Raw genomic sequence first — 20942 nt, forward strand, 5'->3', positions numbered from 1 at the left:
CCATATAACTAAATTAACCGAAGCTCTTTGGTATGAACTATCGCCGGAGCAGAAGGAGATGGCTGACATTGCTGCCGGTTGTCAGGGCGGCAGGCAGCCGGAGGTTGACAACGTCTCAATAGAGGACGCGGTCGAGGACGAGCCGACGCCACCCTCGCCGGTGCATTGCGCCGTGACCATCGGCAAGGTCCGTGCCCATTACATGGACATGGTGCGGGAGGAGTGGCCTACAACCTCTAGCTGCTCTAGGAGCACCAGCAGGTGGAGAAGCAGGTCAACGCCGGCAGGGAGATCGCGCCTGACGCAGATGTGGTGGAGCAGGCGACGCTGCTCGAGTCCTACTACTTCGCCCATTGGCGGTACCGCCAGCGTCAGACGGAACTAGAGGTCACCTACAAGGAGTTCGACGAGGCGGGAGACGAGGTGTGGGGCAAGACCGACGAGGAGGAGGACATCGCCAGCTCCGGCGAGGCCGCACCCCGCTGTCATGACCATGAAGCCGGCACGTTCGCGGGCGTCGCCGATCGTGAGGAAGAGTAGTGCACGGTAGGTCGTCGCCGCTCGAGTGCCAAGAAGGCCATCGCTACTTCTGGTTTATATGAAATCCGCTATGTTTGCATGAATAACTTGCGGTTTATATCAAAATCCATCCGGTTTACACGAATGTCATCTGGTTGGCACAAATTGTTGGTGCAGACAATGTTGGAGGAAATTTGCGGGTTGGCAGTGAAGATACAAACGTTGGTGCTGTTTTGCTTAGTTTGGAAGCATGAACATTATCATGTCTGTATTACTCCAAAAGTGTCATTCTTTGCAGTAATATCTGCACTCGGCAACTAATCTTTGCACGCTGTACATTTCAGCTTACTAGTTTTCATATGTCCAATGGTCTGTTAGGTTGCATTGTCAGAAGAGTTGGCAAACATTTTTTTAGTAATCTGGTTTATGTTAATTTACCTTGACATACCAAGTTCTTATTGAATAAAAATGCAATTGGTGGCCATTTTTTTTTGCGTGAATAACTGAATAAATGCATCACGCCTCTTCGGTTTAAGTACTCCCTTCGTCACAGTTTACTCGGTGTGGTTTGATTCTCATGCATTTCCACCACCGGAGGAATTTTAGTCGTGTTTGGTTAATAAATTAGGACGTGGTAACGGGAATCAAGCTCCCAATTTTCTCACATATATTTTCCTTCGTAGGAGTGTACGCGGGATGGAAAAGCTCCATGCATGGTGCGAACACATTTACTTTTGGTAGGTGTGAACACGTTTGGCACTCTGCATGCTCCTCTCGTTCCTTTTGACTCCTCTTCTTGCTTAGAAGGAACATAAGCGATGGCTGAAGGTGAGGCGGGTGGAGAGGTTTTGGTGGAGGACAAGATCATGGCGGATTCAGATGGAGAGGCCGTCGTGGTGGAGGTGGAGAGCAAAACCAAACACCCCTTGGATTTTGTGGAAGGTGATCAAGTCATGGTTGATGATGAGGAGTTCATTGAGAGTCATCGCGCACGCCTCCAAGTGACGTCCGCGGATTACGATCATCGCAAAGCATGCGTCAACGAGTTGTTCGCCAAGCTTGAAGACATCTGCATACATCAGTGGGTGTGCATCAAGTGTGGTGTCCATGGTGACCGTACAATTTTTCTTTGCATGGGATGCAGGCTGCCGGTGGCAAAAGAGTTGCATTCTTGCGACATGTGAGGCAACCACATTCTTCCCTGCAATACTTGGTGCATAGATTGTCAACGGTTGCGGCGATGGACAAAACTGGGGTTTTGTATTCTATGCGGTAGCAACCCCACCAAACTTTCAAAGGACGAAGATAATGGCGTAGTCGTGCCCGATAGTGAGGCAAATTAGTATGGAGGGTCAATGAACTTATATTATCGAATTATGGACCATCTATGTTAGTTTGAGTTGAAGTGGGCACCAATGAAAGTTTGAGTTGAATGCATTATCTATGTAAGTTTGAGTTTAACTGGATCATCTACTCTTATATAAGTTGGAGTTGAAGTGAGCATCAATGTAAAGTTTATTTGTAGTGGACAACTTAAGTTGAGTTCAATTGTATCATCTATAAAAGTTTATTTGTAGTGGACAACTTAAGTTGAGTTAATTTGTAGTGGACAACTTATATATATATTGTTGTACATGAAAATTTATTTCATGGCATTACAAAAATATATATACATAGATTCTCAAAACATGAAAACTTTTATAAATGGTCCAATTGAACTAAACTTAAATTATCCACCACAAACAAATTTTACATGGGCCATTTACATGTGTGCCCCTAACTCGAACCCACTACTCAGATTTACCCCTAATTTCAAAGCATGCTCAAATTTGCTCCTCCGCCGTTAGGTGACCTTAGAGAAATGCCCTTCCGTTCCGTTTCCGTCTGGTCAAAGCCGTTTGACTGCTATCTGGCCGTTTCCTTCACATTTTTGCCCCTATCTCGATGTCTCACTTACTGGCGGGGCCATTCTCAAAAAATAAAAACAGAAAATCCCTTTCTCTCACCCTCTCTCTCACACACACTTACAGGTGGACCCAAGTAGAAAAAATAATAAAAAAGAAAAAGGAAAAACTATTTCTCTCTCTCTCACGTCTCTCTCCCTGCCCAACGATGGGCAGACGACCAATCTCTCTCTCTCAACTCCAGTGGGGGTGTTGAACTGGTGCCGCCTCCTTCGCTGGTCCCTCCTGACACCACTACCCTCTCGCCCTCGTTCTCTCTCTGCCCCTCGCCCTTTTTCTCTATCCCGTCCTCTAGCCCTCTCCCGCAAGCCAACCGGAGGCCGCCCCGTCGCCGTCGTCTGTCCAGCACATGGCCAACGGCAACCCCAAGCGTCGCTACCTCGCCAGGGTGCTCTTACGACATGACATCATCGCCCTAGACGACGAATTTGACCAGAGAAGTCCAGGACCGAGCGCCAGGACGCATCTTCCCCGCCTCCATCCTCGGACCGCCGCCTTCGATTTGATGTCGTTGAAGCACGCCGGCGGATCCCAACCGCTCCCAGGGCATCATGGTGTACAACAGAAGACGTGGGTGTCCTCCATAGCAAGCCCCATGACCTCGGGTCATCTTCCTAGCGAGCTCTGAGCTCTGCCATGTCTGCCATGGTTGAAGTCCTCGTTGCGGTCTTCCCCGAACCCCACACTACAGGAATCAGCTACTTTGCCGTCTGCCACGGCGGACGGCAAAGGCATGAATGGCGGACGGCAAAAGGCTCCGGCAAAGCAAGGTCCGACAAACAGCTACTTTCACTACTAGGAAAAGGCCTACTAATGGCGCACCAGTTTTGCCTACTAATGGCGCATCACTGGTGCGCCATTAGTATCACGCCATTAGTATCTGGTATACTAATGGCGCACCACCCAGTGCGCCATTAGTATATAACACCATGCGCCATTAGTATGCCTCTCAGGGGCCATATTTCACTAGTAGAAAACAGGGCTATGGTCCAGGCCGGCTCAGCCCATTAGTCCCGGTTCAGTCTAGAACCGGGACCAATGTGGGCATTGGTCCCGGTTCGTGAGCCCAGGGGGCCGGCCGGGCCACGTGGGCCATTGGTCCCGGTTCGTCTGGACCTTTTGGTCCCAGTTGGTGGGACGAACCGGGACCAATGGGCCTCGCTCCTGGCCCACCACCATTGGTCCCGGTTGGTGGCTTGAACCGGGACCAAAGGCTTCCCTTTAGTCCCGGTTCATGTCATCAACCGGGACCAATGAGGTGCCTATATATACCCCCTCGCGCAAGAGCAGAGCACAGTGCTCTGTTTTTTCTGGCCGAGGGGGAGAGGGCTTTGTGGTGCTCTAGCTCACCTCCTATGCACATGAGGTGTTCGATGGAATGCCCGAGCCACACTACTTAAGCTTTCTCCTCTCGAAGCTCGACCTCCAAGCTCCATTTTCCTCGAGATTTGTCTAGATTTAGCGGTCCGTCACGCCCCGTCCCCATCTTCACCGTCGTCGATCACCCGCGCCGATCTCATCACCGACACCACCGTGGTGAGCCTCTTGTTCTTATCTTCTTTCTGAAAGGAAAAATATTCTTACTTGTATGTTTAGATAGATACTTGTATCATTTTCTTACATTTATTATTGCATCTTATATAGTGCGATGGTTTTGGTATCAGCCCCCGTCGGCCCTCGTCCTGTCTATGATTCGGATTTGGTATGTATATTATCTTTATAACTATTGGTTCATTTATTGTTTATGAAAATTATGCCGACCAACGTGACATAGATTTTATTTATCTAGGATGTATGTGAATCGGAAATGCCAACCGACCCTATTGTCGAGAGGTTAAATTTAGTTGAAGAAGAAAACAATTTGTTGAAGGAAAAAATAAAAAAATTGAGGAGGAGAAGATGATATTGGAGTTGCATGTTGCAGATGTCGTCGATGATCACAAGATCAAGATGGATGCAATGCGCTTGAAGATTAGAAAGATTAGAAAATATGCCATTCATACCGAGGCTTGGTATCATTATGCCGTTGGATCAATTGTTACCTTGGTTGCGATTATGATCGCATTTGTTTTCGCATTGAAATGTTTTACATAGTTTGAATGTATGGTTTAATTAATTAGATGCTCTGGAGAGCTATATGTTGTTAGATGAGAACTATGTATGCACTTTGGTTTTAATGTGATGATGAACTTCTATTAATTTGGACACTTAATTATATATAATGCACGCAGATGAACCGACAATGGATGTATGGTGACAGACACACCCGCGAGTACATTAAGGGCGTGCATGAGTTTCTCGATGCGGCTGAGGCAAACAAGTAGAATGGTTTTATGTGCTGTCCATGCACTGAATGTGGGAATACGAGGTCTTACTCTAACCGGAAAATCCTTCACTCCCACCTGCTTTACAAGGGTTTCATGCCACACTATAATGTTTGGACGAGGCACGGAGAAATAGGGGTTATGATGGAAGACGGCGAAGAAGAAGAGTACGATGACAACTATGTGCCCCCTGAATACGATGATGCTGCAACGGGGGGAGCTGGTGAAGATCAAGAGGAACCAGACGATGTGCCCAATGATGCTGCCACGGGTGAAGCTGCTGAAGATCAAGAGGAACCAGACGATGTGCCCGATGATGATGATCTCCGCCGGGTCATTGTCGATGTAAGGACGCAATGCATTAGTCAAAAGGAGAAGCTGAAGTTCGATCGCATGTTAGAGGATCACAAAAAAGGGTTATACCCCAATTGCGAAGATGGCAACACAAAGCTCGGTACCGTACTGGAATTGCTGCAGTGGAAGGCAGAGAATGCTGTGGCTGACAAAGGATTTGAGAAGCTACTGAAAATATTGAAGAAGAAGCTTCCAAAGGATAACGAATTGCCCGACAGTACATACGCATCAAAGAAGATCGTATGCCCTCTAGGATTGGAGGTGGAGAAGATACATGCATGCCCTAATGACTGCATCCTCTACCGCGGTGCATACAAGGATCTGAACGCATGCCCGGTATGCGGTGCGTTGCGGTATAAAATCAGACGAGATGACCCTGGTGATGTTGACGGCGAGCCCCTTAGGAAGAGGGTTCCTGCGAAGGTGATGTGGTATGCTCCTATAATACCACAGTTGAAACGTCTGTTCAGAAACGAAGAGCATGCCAAGTTGATGCGATGGCACAGTGAGAACCGAAAGAAAGATGGGAAGTTGAGAGCACCCACTGACGAGTCGCAGTGGAGAGAAATCGAGAGAAAGTACTGGGATGAGTTTGCAAAGGACCCAAGGAATGTATGGTTTGCTTTAAGCGCGGATGGCATTAATCCTTTCGGGGAGCAGAGCAGCAATCACAGCACCTGGCCCGTGACTCTATGTATGTATAGCCTTCCTCCTTGGATGTGCATGAAGCGGAAGTTCATTATGATGCCAGTTCTCATCCAAGGCCCTAAGCAACCCGGCAACAAAATTGATGTGTACCTAAGGCCATTAGTTGAAGAACTTTTACAGCTGTGGAATGGAAACGGTGTACGTACGTGGGATGAGCACAGACAGGAGGAATTTAACCTTAAGGCGTTGCTGTTCGTGACCATCAACGATTGGCCTGCTCTCAGTAACCTTTCAGGACAGACAAACAAAGGATACCACGCATGCACGCACTGTTTAGATGACACTGAAAGTATATACCTGGACAAATGCAGGAAGAATGTGTACCTGGGCCATCGTCGATTTCTTCCGACCAACCATCAATGTCGAAAGAAAGGCAAGCATTTCAAAGGCGAGGCAGATCACCGGAAGAAGCCCGCCATGCGCACCGGTGATCACGTGCTTGCTATGGTCAATGATTTACACTACGTAATCTTTGGAAAGGGTCCCGGTGGACTAGCTGTTCCGAATGACGCTGAGGGACACGCACCCATGTGGAAGAAGAAATCTATATTTTGGGACCTACCCTACTGGAAAGATCTAGAGGTCCGCTCCTCAATCGACGTGATGCACGTGACGAAGAACCTTTGCGTGAACCTGCTAGGCTTCTTGGGCGTGTATGGGAAGACAAAAGATACACCTGAGGCACGAGAGGACCTGCAATGTTTGCACGAAAAAGACGGCATGCCTCCGAAGCAGTATAAAGGTCCTGCCAGCTACGCTCTTACGAAAGAAGAGAAAGAAATCTTCTTTGAATGCCTCTCAGTATGAAGGTCACGACTGGCTTCTCATCAAATATAAAGGGAATAATAAATATGCCAGAGAAAAAGTTTCAGAACCTAAAGTCTCATGACTGCCACGTGATTATGACGCAACTGCTTCCGGTTGCATTGAGGGGGCTTCTACCGGAAAACGTCCGATTAGCCATTGTGAAGCTATGTGCATTCCTCAATGCAATCTCTCAGAAGGTGATCGATCCAGAAATCGTACCAAGGCTAAGGAGTGATGTGGCGCAATGTCTTGTCAGTTTCGAGCTGGTGTTCCCACCATCCTTCTTCAATATCATGACGCACGTCCTAGTTCATCTAGTCGACGAGATTGTCATCCTGGGGCCCGTATTTCTACACAATATGTTCCCCTTTGAGAGGTTCATGGGAGTCCTAAAGAAATATGTCCGTAACCGCGCTAGGCCAGAAGGAAGCATCTCCATGGGCCATCAAACAGAGGATGTTATCGGGTTTTGTGTTGACTTCATTCCTGGCCTTAACAAGATAGGTCTCCCTAAATCGCGGTATGAGGGGACACTGACTGGAAAAGGCACTCTTGGAAGAGACTCAATAATATGCAGGGACGGATATTCTTGGTCTCAAGCACACTACACAGTTCTACAGAACTCTACCTTGGTGACCCCGTATGTCGATGAACACAAGAACAGTCTGCGCTCCAAACACCCGGAGCAGTGCGACGACTGGATTACATGTGAACACATCACGACTTTCAGCAGTTGGTTGGAAACACGTCTCAGAGGTGACAACACTGTTTGTGATGAGTTGTACTTGTTGTCCAGGGGACCATCTTTGACTGTATTGACTTACAAAGGATACGAGATAAATGGGAATACATTTTACACGATCGCCCAAGATCAAAAAAGCACCAACCAAAACAGCGGTGTCCGCTTTGATGCAGCAACCGAGAGCGGAAAGGACACATATTATGGTTACATAGTGGACATATGGGAACTTGACTACGGACCTGATTTTAAGGTCCCTTTGTTTAAGTGCAAATGGGTCAATCTGTTAGGCGGCGGGGTACAGGTAGACCCACAGTACGGAATGACAACAGTGGATCTGAAAAATCTTGGGTACACTGACGAACCGTTCGTCCTAGCCAATGATGTGGCACAGGTTATCTATGTGAAGGACATGTCTGCCAAACCGAGAAAAAGAAAAGATAAGGAAGCGAATACATCATACGATGAGCCAAAGCGCCACATAGTTCTTTCAGGGAAAAGGGACATCCTGGGAGTGGACGGCAAGACAGACATGTCTGAAGATTATGAAAAGTTTCATGAAATTCCTCCCTTCAATGTCAAGGTTGACCCAAGCATCCTGATAAACAATGAAGATTATCCATGGTTACGGCGCAATAAGCAAATGACACAAGCGAAGAAAAAGTGAAGACTTTCTCCCGCAATAAGCAAATGCTATGTGGGTGAAATTATGATACCATCCCAACTTTCAACTTTTTCAGAGTTCATTTGAAATGCTTTCATGTCTTATGGTTCGAAACTTTGATACTTTGAAAGTGATTGTCCATTTTGTACACGAAGTGCATCAAGTTTTTGTCGTAACCCTCTCTACTTTTTGGAACATGCTATGTGGGTGAAATGATGATACCATGCCAACTTTCAACCTTTTCAGAGTTCATTTTGAAATGCTTTCCAATTTCAGAGTCATTTAGCTCAAAGAATGAATTAATAGCAAATAGAATGAACTACAAAACTTTTATGAAAATAAAAACAATCAATTAAAATATTATGTTATGATCAACTAAAATAAAACTATAATATTCTTCAATAGCAAAAAGAATATAATTTTTGTGACCTAAAATCAAACTATAAGTATTTAATTGTAAGTATAAATAAAAAATAAATAGCAAAGAAGAAAAAAATTCTAATTTTATAGTAAAGTTATTCATAAACTAGTGATTCACACAAATTTTTAAAAATTCAAATTTAAACTATTTAAAATTTAAAACTAATGGCACTAACAGAAAGTTTATAATTTTTGTGACCTAAAAGCAAAAAGAAATCACTAAAAAACTGTAAGTATTTAGTTGTAAGTAGAAATAAAAAATAAATAGAAAAAAATTCTAATTTTATAGTAAAGTTATTCATAAACTAGTGATTCACACAAATTTTTAAAAATTCAAATTTAAACTATTTAAAATTTAAAACTAATGGCACTAACAGAAAGTTTATAATTTTTGTGACCTAAAAGCAAAAAGAAATCACTAAAAAACTGTAAGTATTTTGTTTTAAGTAGAAATAAAAAAATAAAAAACCAAAAAAATGTAGAAATAAAAAAGAAAAAACCAAAAAAATGCCACCTACTGGGCCTCCACGGCCTGAATACGACTAGAAACCCTACATGGGCCAGGATTCAGGCCCGAAGAGGCCCAATAGGCCCACAGGCAGTAGCAGGTTTAGGCCCGAAAGCCTGCATTAGAGAGGAGCTCGAATGGGGAGGCAGAGCAGCGCTTATAAACCAGTGCCGGCGCCCTTAACCTAGCGATGTGGGACTAAACTTTTGGGCGCGGGGCGCACAAGGGCATTGGTCCCGGTTGGTGGCACCAACCGGGACTAAAGGGGGCATTGGTCCCGGTTGGTGGCACCAACCGTGACCATTGCCACCCTTTAGTCCCGGTTGGTGCCACCAACCGGGACCAAAGGCCGCCGCTTCCCGCCCTTTGGGCTGCCGAAAATTGGCCTTTGGTCCCGGTTGGTGGCACCAACCGGGACGAATGCCCACCTTTAGTCCCAGGTTGTGCCATGAACCGGGACTAAAGGCTTTGCTATATAAGTTCAGACTTTGGAAATTTTCACTCCCGTCTCTCGCAGTTGCTGCCCCGACGCCGACGCCGCCAGGCTGCCCTGCCGTCGCCATCGCCTCGCCCGTGCCCGTCGTCGCCCGCGCCCTCGCCGTCGCCTGCCGTCGCCCGCGCCCTCGCCGTCGCCCGGGCCCCTGCCCCGGCCCGCCCCTGCCCCGACGCGGCCGCCCCGGCCCGCCCCCGTCGCCGTCGCCCGCGCGCCGCCCCGGCCCGCCCTCGCCGTCGCCCGCGCCCCTGCCCCGACGCCATCCTCTCCGCCGACCTCTCCTTAGCTTGGTCCGGCCGCCGGCGCCATCCCTTTGCAAATTTTTGTTCATAGATGATAGCGATCAAATGATGATTTTTTTGTTCATAGATGCATGATAGATGATCAAATGATGTTTTTTTGTTCATAGATGATCATATGATTTTTTTAGGTTATTTTCATTTGTAGAATTTTTTTATGTATCTAGGAATATTTTTGTTTATAGATGATAGATGATCAAATGATGAATATTTTTGTTCATAGATGATAGATGATCAAATGATGATTTTTTTGTTCATAGATGATAGATGATCAAATGATGTTTTTTTTGTTCATAGATGATCATATGATTTTTTTAGGTTATTTTCATTTGTAGAAATTTTTTATGTATCTAGGAATATTTTTGTTCATAGATGATAGATGATATATATGATGATGATATATATGATGATGTTTTTTTTTCATATATGCATTTTTTCATATATATGATGATGTTAGTGGAGAGGAAAAAGTAAAATAAGGAAAAGGAAAATGAGTAGAGAAAGAAGGAGAAGAAGAAGGAGAAGACGAGGAGAGGAAGAAAAGGAAGAGGAGAAGAAGAAAGGAATAGAGGAGAAGAAGAGAAAATTAGAATATATATTCTATTTTCTCTTTTCTCCTCTATTGCTTTCTTCTTCTCTTCTTTTTCTTCTTCTTTTTTTTCTTCGACACATGGGGGGGGGGTCGAGAACGTCGGACATTCATGAGAGAGGCGAGGAAGAAGGGGAAGAAGAGGGAGAAGAAGAGGAGAGGAAGAAGAGGAAGTCTTCTCCTCTATTCTTTCTTTTCTTCTTTTTTCTTCTTCTTCTTCCTCTTTATTTTATCGGGAACGAGGGTTGTCGAGAGGTCGAGGAGCGGTAGAGGAGAAACCCTAAATAGAAAGTATCGTCGGTGTGAGATACATGTACCGTCGGTGTTGGACACTACACCCACATCCCACAAGTGGCGCGGGCTTCGACGCCCACGTCACTTGTGGGACGTGGATGTAGTGTCCGACACCGAAGGCCACATGTATCTCACACCCACGATACTTGCTAGCTATTTAGGGTTTCCTCTACCGAAAAGAAGAGGAGAAATAAATAAGAAGAAGAAAAAAGAAGAAAAAGAAGAGGAGAAGAAGAAAGGAATAGTGGAGAAGAAGAGAAAATAGAATATATTCTATTTTCTCTTTTCTCCACTATTCCTCTTTTTCTTCTTCTTCTTCTTCTTCTTCTTATTCTTATTAGCCGAAAGTAGAGAGAGGTTTCCTAGTGTCAAAGTATTGAAGAAATCCATGCCTTCATCATTAGCCGGAAGTAACCAGGGCATGTTGGTACGAAGTTCTGCAACGTTGTTTTGGAATGGAGTCCCGGATAGAATAATCCGCCTTTTGGTACGAATTCAGCAAAGACCTTCCAAATAGCGATATTCGGAAGGCTCTTGCTGAACTTTGTACCAAAAAGCGAATTATCCTATCTGGGATTCCGTTCAAGAACAACTTTGAAGAGCTTCGTACCATCATGCCCATGTTACTTTCGCCTAATGATGAAGACATGGTTTTGTTGAATCCCTTGACACTAGGCAACCTCCCGACCCCTCGGCGATCCTATCGAACATGAGAGGAAGAAGAGGATAAAAAAAGAAGAGGAAGAAGAAAAAAAAAGAGGAGAAGAAAGAATAGAGGAGATCTTCTCCTCTATTCTTTCTTGTCCTCTTATTTTTCTTCTTCTTCCTCTTTTTTTTATCGGGAACGAGGGTCGTCGAGGGACATAGATGTAGTGTCGTCGTTGTCGATATATACCCCCTCCCGATAGCTTACTATGATTAGGTAGCTAGTTCTACGTTTGGCACTAATATATCCATCTGTCATGTTTGAATAATAATTGCCATGTTGTAAATATTTGTAGAAACTATGGACATCGCCCTAGACGAAGTAACAAAAAAAATGTTGTTGAGGGACATAATCGCAGAAGGAAGTGATGCCATCTCGTTGTTTCTCAACGAAACCGATGGTCTGGAAGGAGAGGGTGAACAAGCTGGCTACGGTGACCTAATGCCGGTGCAAGAAGAAGAACATGAGGACGGCTCCGGTGACCCAATGCCGGTGCAAGGAGACCGTGATGACGGCTCCGGTGACCGAACCGAGTCCGGCCAGGTATATATATTAGTTAAGCCTATGCTGACTAGCTGATTGATGCATTCATTGTTTTGGTATGTACACATATTAATTAAGTCTTTGTTCTTTTTTCTAGCCCTCCGGATCGAGCACAACTTCGGTAAAGAGACGAGGCCCGAAGAAAAAGTTGAGCTCGGATGAAAAGTTTGAGATCATAGCAATCGCGCCCGACGGCCAACCTATTGAACCCCTCCGGACAAAGAGCGCATTTGTTGCTCAGTGCGGGGTTCTGGTTAGGGACAAGATCCCGATAAGCATCCAGCAATGGTTTAAGCCGGCTACAGAAGACCCTGAGGTCTCTTATGTCAATGATATGCAGAAAAATGATCTTTGGACTGAGCTGAAGTCAAATTTCACCCTACCGCCTGAGGATAATCCAGAGAACCCAGTTAAAGAGAAATTAATCAAGTCTTTTGCTCTGAAGAGGATGGCAGAACTATTCAGGAGGTGGAAGAAAGAGCTGAATAAGTTTGTCGAAAATAATGAGACACCAGAATTCAAGGGCAGATATGAGAATATCAGAGATCACTGGCCCGCATTTGTGGCCCACAAGACATCGAAAAAGAGTAAAAAGATGTCGGCGACAAACAAGCAAAATGCTGCGAAGAAGAAGCTTCACCATCGCACGGGGTCAGGTGGCTACCTGGTAGCCCGGCCTAAGTGGTCCAAGACTGAGAATGATCTGGTTGATAAAGGGATCGAAGCAGAGACAATTAACTGGCCAGACCGTTGCCGGACTTGGTTCTTCGGGGCTGGCGGAACACTGGACCCTGTAACAGGGAAGTGCATTTGGACGAACGATCAAATGGACATACCAGTCAGTAAGCTTAAGCAGTATATCGAAGCAGCGCATGAAGGGACGTTCTTTCCAGACAGAGAGAACGACGAGCTCACAATGGCCCTCGGGAATCCTGAGCACCCTGGACGGACACGAGGCACGCCAGGCTCCATTCCGTGGAAGGTTGGGTTTCCGGACACAGGCGGTTACAAATCCCATGAGAGGAGGAAAAAAGTGCAGCAGACCCAAATGCAGGCGCTGCAAGCAAGGGTAGACGCGATAGAGGAACGAGAAGCAAATCGCAGCAAACGTACTGCCGAAGCCTCCCCCGAAGCTACCCCGCCATCTCAACGCAGAAGCAGCATGGCTTCCACCGAGCTGCTTCAGCCGGAGCATGCCTTGACGGCTCCTGCCAGCTATCCCGTGGATTGTATAACGGAGTCTCAAAATTGCCACCTTATGACGCAATGGATGAATTTGAAGGTCAAGGCGGCTGTTGGCTCTGTTTTTCCTACTGAACCCGGTGCAACTTTTCACTGCCGGCCGATTCCAGAAGGATATGCTAGGGTGATGGTGGATGAGATAACGGAGGGATTTGAGACCTCCAGCTTGACCACCCTACCGGTGAAGGGGAGACTCGACTGGGGTCTGCTCTGAAGACTCCATGCCTATGGCGGAAGGAGCTCATCAACCTTCCAAACTGGACGCCACCGCCTCCTCCTCCTCCTCCGGCGAGTCAGGGCACTCCGCCTCCACCGCCTCCTCCTCCGGCGAGTGATGATCAGGGCCATCGGCCGGCTCCTTCTCTAGCGCGCGGCGGCACTCCGCCTCCTTCTCCGCCTGCGCCGACGCGCTCGAGCAGCCAGCCTCCTCCTTCTCCGCCTCGTCAGCAAGGGCATAAGAGACCTGCCGCCGCTCCAGCTGCTCCGGGGCGCCGTAGTCCTTCTCCTCCGCCTCTTAAGCAAGTAAAGAAGACAACCGCTATGTCTGCTCGGTCGGCGTCTAGCAGTACAACCAGAGGCGGGAGGACATACAGATTCGGTCCTTCTCTGAAGACTCCAGAGAAGTTACCATATGAGAGGACCCTGGAGGAGAACGCCGAGATCGCGCGAGAAGAAGTGATGAGCTTCTTTAAGGGGGTGAAAGCAAAGAAACATCCACCTCCGGAGGAGAAGGTAGATCGGGTGAAAGTGAAGCGCACTCTGGCTGCCCTGACAAAACCACCGAAGTCTGATCCGCCGAAAGGAAACTATGACCGCATTATTGGAAAGGAATTTGCCGAAGCGGAGCGGTCGGGAAGTACTGTCAGTGATCAAAGGCTGAAATAATGACGAGCTGGGAAACAAATTTCCCAGCTCGGCGAACAAGCGAAGCAATCGTGCCCCCCGCTCAAGGTGCCTAGCCACAACGTCGATAATGATCCGAGGATGGTGCCCGGTTATAGCAATCTTGCAGATTACCTGCCCGACGAAGTACATTATGAACCCATGGAGGTGCAGATACAAAGATACGAGTACGGGAAGCCTCTCGTCAAAGATGAAAGATCTCTATCAACGATGATGCGAAGATTGCATGATTGGTACTTGAAAATCTGCAGAGACTCTGGGGGGAGGAGTACTTTGTATGTGAAAGTTAAAAAGGAGCATGACCTCGTTGGAATTGATCTGTTGCCTGTTCCATTTGAGGAGTTCTATCAGTTTTTCAATCAATTGGCCCTCGATAAAACAACGGTCGCCTGCTACTGTCTGTAAGTAGTACTACTTCTATCATTAAGTTTCTCTATATAGCTTAGCTCTTTCATTGCATGTATTTATAATCATCCTCACTATATTATGCAGATTGAAGATCGCCGAATTGAAGAAAAGACAAGTCGGTGATATTGGGTTCATTAACACATATCTCATAGATGCAACTCAGGTTAAACTTCATGCCGCAGCTACCGAGGCCAGCTTGCTACGATCGTTCTTAATAAATCAAAACAAAGATATAATACTCTTTCCTTACAACTTCAGGTGAGTGTTACTGTCTTGTGCGTATTCGGTTTCCCTTATATATTAGTCAAGGTTATAGTAATGTAATTCATGAGTTATGCATGTGTGTGCAGTTTCCACTATATTCTCCTAGAGATTAGGCTTGAGTAGGGAGTAGTAACCGTCTTGGACTCTAAACGAAAAGATCCCAAGGAGTATGGGGACATGACTGAAATCCTCAAGAAGTAAGTTAAATCGATCATTATCCACCATATCAGCAACTTTGTTCATTTCCTGATATCAAGTAATTGTTTTCTTTGTCCGGCAAGGTTTGGAGAAAATTCACCAAAACAGTTCCGGGACTGCTGAAGGAGCTGGAATTTAGACACCCGAAAGTAAGTACTATAGTAGCATGTTCCGCGCATCTCCTAGTGATTCAAGTGCTAGTTTCATCAATACCATTTAGCATTCTTGCTTATCAGTTTGATTGACCTCTATTTCTTGTAAAGTGGTTGTGGCAGGAACAAGGGAATGATTTCTGTGGATACTACATCTGCGAGTTCATCCGCCACACGACCTGTGAGCGGGGCGGGTACTCTAACAAACAATATGAAGTACGTAAATAACAACATTCACAATTTTATTTTATTACCATCATTTGTGTTGAGTTTCATTCATTTATATATATATATGTATTGACCCCCTTCTTCAAATTAGATGTTTCGGAAGCGGGATGAACTCCTAGCACCAGCTCGCATGCGAGCAATTCAAGAGGAATTGGCGGCATTATTTCTTGACCACGTGATCCCTGAAGACGGAGAATTCTATGTGGACCCTGAGTCCGTATGATTATATTTGTAAGAGATAATTATTGTATATATGTAGCCGGTAGTGTCAGATAGATATACGAGAACTTGTTGTTCGACCAATCTCTCGGAGAAGGAGAGGTGGTCGATATCACTTCTCTCTGTATATATGCATATATGTTCATGACGATCTTCTGTTTGCTTACTAGCTAGCTAGCGTGTCTAGTCCTCTCTATATACGTATGTATAGTACGTAGCGTCGACCAAGCACGGACATAACAGAGGACACTTCTCTCTATTAATTATAACTAGCTAACACAATATATGAAACACCTAAATTAACCCCCCAAAACCCCCAACCCCCCCCCCCTTTTAAAAAAAAACAAAAACCCCAGCCACAGAAGTGCTGACGCGTGGATGCCTATTGGTCTCGGTTGGTGCCACCAACCGGGACCAAAGGGTCTCCTGACTGGGCTCTGCGCACTGCCCATGCTGAGGGCCTTTAGTCTCGGTTCTGGATTGAACCGGGACTAAAGGGGGGAGGTATTAGTACCGACACTTTAGTCCCGGTTCCTGAACCGGGACTAAAGGCCCTTACGAACCGGGACTATAGGCCCTTTTTCTACCAGTGTTTAACCATGTGCTTTGGCACACTAATGGCGCACTGCGGATGGATGCGTCATTAGTATACTTGGCATACTAATGGCGCACTGTTTGGTGATGCACCATTAGTATACTTTGGCATACTAATGGTGCACTCTGTAGTGATGCGCCATTAGTATGAATATTAGTCTTTTTTACTTTTCTGATTTTTGCACAGGTTACAAAATATATTATTTGATAGAATATAGACAGTAGCACACAGCAATAGCAGATTCATCGAATACAATAGAAGATTAGTCTCCGAATACAATTCATCATATTAGTCTCCGAATTCAAAAGATCGAACAAAGATAAAACATTACAAGTCTCGAGACCGCGAGTATCGAGTTTGTCTTCACATTACAAGTCAATATCGATCATCTAAACTACCATCACATAGAAGAGAGCTGCGGTCATCACGATGAGCATCATCGCGATGAAACTGGTCTTCATCCGGTTCCTCCAACGCTCCCTCCTCTCTCCCGCTAGATAGCGGGCGTATCTAGATTCTGCCTCCGCCCTAGTGGTGTACCCTTTGTAACTGTTACCGCTGAAATGATGAACCTGTCTCCGACACTCCTCCCAGTCGTCATAGACTCCGGGAACCTTACCCTTGTACACGACATACGACGGCATCTCTATGCACAAGCCAAACAACAGACAATACATACATAAGCAATATATAAGTATGCAACAAAAGGATCGGAAGAGAAAAGCAAGACATGACATTAATAGCACGATTCATGGTCCTACTAATAAATAGCATCGATTACATCTAAGTTGAACGACTGTCCAAACCAAAGAGACATACAAGTTCATTAAAGTTGAATTAGAATTTGAGCCAATCAATGTTTCAGAACTACACATAGCATCACTACTGTCGACTCGACTCATGGGACCGGAGCGTGGATGAAGCCGCCGTCTGTCGTGATGGTCATGAAATCGCGAGCGTTGTCAGCCTGCATTTGTAGCGTTCCGTCTATCTCCCTGTTGGACGGTTGATATCTGAGGTAGAACTGCCCCGAGGTATGAAGGACATCTTGATGGATGATGTCCGCAAACTCCGACTGGATGCGAAAGAATTCTTGTCTGATGTCCGCGTCCTGGATTTCCGACAAGCTCGCGGCCCAATCTTTGAGATTATTTGGTAATAGAAGGTGATGATGGTCCCTTACGATCGCCCGCATGTGATGGAGGGCGTAGTAGGCATCCTTCTGACCGCCAGGCGGCTGCTTGACACAGCAGAACATCGTATTGTGGGCGAACACGTGCTTCCCGTACTTAGGAACTGCCCTGGTGAAGGTGCCTCTAGATTTGGCGTAGTCGGGGAGAACATCATCAAGAACTTTCTTGATATTTGTGTAGTCTATCTTGGAGTTATGGTTCGGGTCGAAATACGTGGCCATGGAATATTTCGGGATTAAGAGGATGAGTGTGCAATGTTTGTCACTGCATAGAACACGGAATGTTAGAAAAAAAAGAATGATCAAAATCTAAGAAATCATATGTTACGGGGCGGTTAAGGGATGACTTACTCGGGAAAGTAAGCCACAAGGAAGTTATCCTTATCTGGGTTTGCCAGAATGACGTCTTCGAGGTGTGAACTCGTGACTTGGCGGTCCCCAGCGCTGCTCAAGAGCTTGGCACGCATGTAGAAGGGGTCGACGATCACGATGTCCGGGGTCTTGTCTCTAATGATCCGCATCTCCATACTCAGCGAAAACAGCCGAACGAAGGTGTAGTGCAGCGGATGAAGGTTAAACATAGCAAAGATGTCATCAAACCGCAGGACGATCATACCCCCGATGTCGCCATCCACAAAGCCCTTGCCCTCTGGAACCTTGGCCACGAAAACCGGTTATGCCACATCATTCTCTCTTAGACGCCGCTTCTCCAAAGAAAGAACACTGTCGTGCCGACTCCGCATAGCACCGGTTGCAGCATTGAGCATATTTGTCGGTAGCATCGCCCTACCCGCCACATGCACCCTCCTCGAGATATCCTTAGGTGAAGGTGGCCCGTTCTGAGCACGGATCGTACTCGGTGTCGGCTGGCTCGCACCGGCGCCCTTTTTAGTCTGCCGTTTCCGTCCCTTCTTCTTGATCTGTTGTAATGGGATCGAGTTCTGCTCACAGACCGCCTTCTTGAGCGTGTTGGGGCTGATAATATTTGGCACCTCAGCTATCTGAGGCTTGGTGAAGGCGGTCGTTGGAGGCGTCTCCTAAGAACTAAACGCCAGACGACGCCTGTTGCAACTGGGTTTCTCCACCGTACCAGCTAGATCACGGTCGTCTTGGTTGGGTTCTTGAGAAGGAGGCCCGCATAACTCGTCACCGTACCCATGTTCGACAAAGTACTTATCGACGTTGGTAAATGTACCGTCATCGTTGTCGTCGTCCAGATCTTGTGCCATATGCATGTCCGGATCCTGTGCCATAGGGATGTCCGGCATGTCCGGTAGCGTTGCGGCATTCTTGCCATGGCTTGGCGCCGGCACGACTGGCGGTCTTGTCTGTGGGGTGGTGTCCCCCGCCCCCAAACGAATCTGGCTCTTCGGCCAAAGCAGGGGCCAACTTACGCAGGCGCTGAGGGTCATCTCATCTTCTTCGTCAGCCCCAGCGGGTCGAATCGGAGGTAACAGCTCGTCGCAGCTGGCAGCACCCGAACCACTTCAACCCTATACATTGTGGGTGGCATCGGATTACCGTGGAACACGGGGTTGCCTGGTTGAACGATTCTGCCCATGGCGACATCGACCAACTTGCCACCCACGAAGTGCAGGAGAGTGCAAGGAACGTCGGCGGCACCCTGCGAAAACATGTAGGGCGTCAGGGATGCCCAGTCAAAGGCAAGGAGATGAAGTCCTCGGCCGAGAGGCTTAGTTACCGTGATGCCGTCAAGCTCGGCTAATGTCGAGGCACCGCCAACGGCGGGCGTGCAACTGACGGAGGGGCCGCTTGCTGGCGAGGTGCCGGCCGGCGTACACCCGGGTGCATTAAGCTCCAATGCCGGCATCGGAGACACCAATACCGCCGCCGCCGGAGACACCAATGGCGCCGCCGCCATAGACACCAATACCGCCACTGCCGGACACACCAATGGCGCCGCCTGCGCGTTGTGCGAGTTGCTGGCCGTGAAGCTGGCAATCGGGGGCGGCCCCTGTTGGCCACCCGCAATCCACGTCGTTATCACATGAATCAAGGTAGGCATAATGCCGGTGAGCGTCGATCCCAGTTGTTGTTGCACTTGCTCTTGGACCATTTCCGAAATCCGCGCCACTTGCGCCTTGAGTGCTTCAACCTCGCGCGACTGGCTTTCCGAGTTGGTCTTTTTCTCCTTTCGCCCACCAGCGGTATAGTATGACGACCATTTTGTGGACAAGCCTTTGCCGGCCACACGACCAGCTGACGTTGGCTTACTAAGCTTATCCTTGTTTTTCATTACGGTCAACGCCCTATTCAAAGGGGTGTCGAAAGGGGAGCTCTGAGACGAACCCGCGCTACTGCTTTCTTTGTCCTGCGGAAGGAACGTGAACCATTTAAAAATATTGGGGATTAATTAGAATGCAACCATATGGAGCTAATTACGCGGGGGTGTATTCCTTACGAGAACAAGCTCAAGCTCCCTGGTCTTCGGATCCGTGGTAAGCTCCTTTGTTACCGGGTCCTCCTTGTACCGGGCCCTGGGAAAGTTCCTCGTCTGCTTGTCACGGTATTTCTCGAAGCGGGGCGGTAGGCCTTGCTCGGCACGCTCCGCGTCTTCCTTGTCCCATATAGGCTCCGCCACTCTGTAACCGCCGGGACCGAGTTGGTGGACCCCTATGTTTAACTGCCGCATTTCTTCCCCCCACTGACTTGATTCGGAGGTTGCGGGGCTCTTGCACTTGATCTTGAACTCCTTGTAGTCATCTTCACTAATCAAAGGATATTTTGCCTTGATCTTCTCATAACTATCACCTTTGTCAATCATTGCCTTCACGTATTGGCACCGTCGTGAGCAGTGCGGCTCTCATAGGGAAATATTCTTTCTCTGCGGCGTCCCACGTATTGGCTGGCGTTTTCCACAGCGTGTCTAGCTCCTCTTTCAGCAGCCCCAGATACAGATTGATGTCATTCCCTGGTTGTTTCGGCCCTTCAATTAGCATACTCATGTGAATGTACTTCCTATTCATGCACAACCAGGGGGGAAGGTTGTACATCCGCACAAACACAGGCCAGGTGCTATGTGTGCTTCTCTGGCTTCCAAACAGATTGACTCCATCGGTGCTCGCACCTAGCACGATGTTCCTTGGATCCTTCCCAAATTCTGGGTGTTCGAAGTTCAACGCTTGCCACTGGCTCCCATCCTTAGGGTGACTCAGCATCTTGTCTTTTTTATTTATCTCCGGATCATTTGCGTCATCTTCTCGCTTCTTCTCCTCCCTATCCGCGTGCCAACGTAGGAGCTTTGCTACCTTAGGGTCCGCGAAATACCGCTGCAGACGAGGAGTGATCGGAAAGTACCACACCACTTTTCGAGGAGCTTTCTTCCTCTTCTTGTATCGAGTGACGCCGCACACCGGACATATGGTAGACTCCGCGTGCTCGCCCCGATAAATGATGCAATTGTTCATGCACACATGGTATTTCATGTGCGGTAAATCCAGAGGACACATGACTTTCTTCGCCTCCTCGAAACTGGTCGGGCACTTGTTCCCCTTGGGAAGACGTTTGTGCCAGAATGACATGTTCTCGTCGAAGCATGCGTCGGTCATTTTGTGTTTTACCTTCATCTCCAAAGCCATGAGCGTTACTT

The 20942-nt window shown here is 47.2% G+C and overlaps 1 long non-coding RNA gene across 1 annotated transcript; it reads left to right on the forward strand.

Annotated features, from left to right (window-relative positions):
• Nucleotides 1-15026: 15026 nt before the first annotated feature.
• Nucleotides 15027-15520, forward strand: LOC147993033 (uncharacterized). The gene is made up of 3 exons (XR_015615441.1): nucleotides 15027-15095; nucleotides 15210-15314; nucleotides 15418-15520. It is a non-coding gene; the product is annotated as an uncharacterized LOC147993033 (long non-coding RNA).
• Nucleotides 15521-20942: the final 5422 nt, after the last annotated feature.

Source organism: Triticum urartu, chromosome 1A (assembly GCF_056163025.1).
Source record: "Triticum urartu cultivar PI428250 chromosome 1A, HENAU_Tu73, whole genome shotgun sequence".
Lineage (NCBI taxonomy): Eukaryota > Viridiplantae > Streptophyta > Magnoliopsida > Poales > Poaceae > Triticum > Triticum urartu.